The sequence below is a fragment of the Nycticebus coucang genome, chromosome 12 (genome assembly GCF_027406575.1).
Source record: "Nycticebus coucang isolate mNycCou1 chromosome 12, mNycCou1.pri, whole genome shotgun sequence".
NCBI classification, from domain to species: domain Eukaryota; kingdom Metazoa; phylum Chordata; class Mammalia; order Primates; family Lorisidae; genus Nycticebus; species Nycticebus coucang.
The window spans coordinates 35889493-35892119 of record NC_069791.1 but is presented as its reverse complement, the minus strand read 5'-3'; the positions used below and the strand labels follow the sequence as shown (position 1 = coordinate 35892119).

General features: G+C 35.6%; 1 non-coding gene across 1 annotated transcript; it reads right to left on the bottom strand.

The window, feature by feature from the left end:
• Positions 1-1237: 1237 nt before the first annotated feature.
• LOC128562851 (U6 spliceosomal RNA) lies at positions 1238-1344 on the bottom strand. Its single transcript, XR_008373551.1, has one exon. It is a non-coding gene; the product is annotated as a U6 spliceosomal RNA (small nuclear RNA).
• Positions 1345-2627: the final 1283 nt, after the last annotated feature.

The following is a 2627-nucleotide window of genomic DNA, read 5'->3' as shown; positions in this document are numbered from 1 at the left end:
TTTCACAGCTGTTCCTCTTATGCCTCATTATGAAAGACAAAAATGTGAAAACCAATAGAAAAATACAAGATAATGGTCACACACACCCAATCGGTAAATGAATAATGTTTAAAAGAAATTGCAAAGAAGATGGGATAAGAATAAACTTTTTTAGAAGATATCCTAACCAATATGCAACATGAATAATGGGGAAAATACATAAAACATACCGGGAAAATTTTATCAACAATAAAAATGGTAACATTTAAAACTTGTATACAGATATGAAGACAAAACAAATATGAAGAAAGATTCATAAGCAAAATGTATGCCACAAAAACCATGGATTAATATGATACACTAAAATTATGTTAAGGAAACATAGGTACACATCCAGAGCTGCTGGATCAAAGAATAATCAAGAAAGTGTAGTAAAGGGAAAAAAGTTAAATTTATGTTGGAAATTCAGACCCCAGTATTTAACATTCCTCTGAATAAGCAAACTTTAAATTAAGTTAGCTTCGGACAATCTCCCCCCAATCGTTGTTCTTCCAAATGTGGGTTTTCTTAGCTGGTAAGGCTTGAGATTTCACTGAATTTGGGACATTCAAAAGAAGACCGCAATAGAGCAAACTGTCAACTTGGCTATTTGTTCCCAGCTGGGTATGGTGTCTCCAGCACAAGGAAGGCCTATATGCATAGTTGGCATTAAATAACCAGATAGGTTTTTAAATAGATCCCTGGAAAGAACAAGCTGGAAAATATAAGCATTCTTTTCCAATATGCTCAAGTATGAACAGATCAAAGACTGGAACTTGTGTCATGACTTTGATCTAGAAAATGCACTCAAAAGAATAAAGAAAAGACAGGGCTTGCTTTCCAAACTATCAAGAATAATCTTTCAGGAAATTTTCTTGTTTTCATGGGCTCTTGACTCATATCCAATTTTGGATGTCCCAATCTAAACATGGAATCTGATGCCAACTTCCTCACACCTCCTATTGTGCTGGACTGGTTTCGGCCTACTGTTCTATAACATGTGCTTACATCACCAGGGATAACTTTAGCATCGGTTTAAGAGGCTGCGCCAGAGGACCTGTAATATCTGACCACATAACTAGGAAGGCAAATATGTCCCAAAATAATATTTGATAATTTATTTTCCCAGCGTCACAATACAAATGATTCCTTGCACCTGCAGTTTTAAAATTGCTGACATTTACCATATGAACAATAATTTTTTTTCAATTTAATGAACAAAAATATAGCACGCTTCACGAATTTGCATGTCATCCTTGCTCAGGGGCCATGCTAATCATCTCTGTATCATTCCAATTTTAGTATATGTGCTGCCGAAGCAAGCACACAATAATTTTTTTTTTTTAATTTCAATCCCTTGCATAAGACCTTTCTAAAAGAGATCACATATTTACCTGTCATCTTAGGGCTACAGATAACAATCTCTCTGATAGCTTACAGTTATAAGAAATATCACAATTACATCTTGGAGGATTACCCAGGTTTATAGGGTTGTCAAATGCTCCATCAGTTGTTTTCATCGGGAGTCACTTCTTCCCCATCCCAAGGACCTTTGGCAAAGTCTGGAGACAATTTTATTGGTCAAAGCCGAGTGGAAGTGGGAGGAAGGTGCTGCTGGCTTGCAGCAGACAGAAGCCCAACTGCTATTGAACACGCTACATGCACAGGTCAGCTTCTCCCCTGAAAGAATTATCCAGCCCCAAATATCAACAGTGCCAAGGATACCAAATACCGCACTGTACTAGAGGGCATCAATTATGCTCGCAGTCCTCACACCTGATTGTTATGTTTTGCTTTTATTTTTCATCTCCTCCTCTGCACCGTCTCATCGTAAGAATACTTCGAGATGGGCCCTCATCTTCCAAATTTGCTGCATTTATTCTGCCATGGGCTTAGAAAACATTTGTTCAAAGCTTCATACAACCACATAATCTATGAAAGAAGGCTTGAGAGCTATCTTCTAAGTAAAGCTTGGCAACTCAGAGGCATAGAATAATTAAATAATTTTATATTTTCTAAGCTTATTTTTGGTTCATAGCTATTCTAATTACTAGAGGTCGCCAGACTTGAAATATGGGAGGGAAAGTCTCTGGTTTATTCAGAATGAAAGAACCAACAAACAAGTGAAAAATACATGAAACAAAATAACAGAAATTCAGCATTCATCTATACTCTACTAATTCAAGATTAATGATATCTTGGAAAAGGCTGAGCTGAAATATGCCTTCTACCCTCAGTAATAGAATTATTGCAGCCAAATGAATCTCATGAACACTACTGGGAAGATGAAGAACAGAATGTTTATCTTGTTAAGAGGGGACCCTTTATTATGAATAATAATGAATTATTATTTTTTATTTCATTACAATGTGAGACTTACGTTAGTGTTTCTATCTGTTAATGGTACATCATTTTCACCTCCATGTAAGTTTCTATAGTTTATCAATGTTGGCTACTTTCATATTCAAGAGTGATACAACTGAATTTTTTTTTAAATGAGGCCATTCACTTACCTATGATTTTCCATTATTTAGTCAAGAATTTTAAAACGGTAACTAATAGAAGACTCTGCATGAACCATTCTGGGAAATTAAAGGAGTATTAATGAT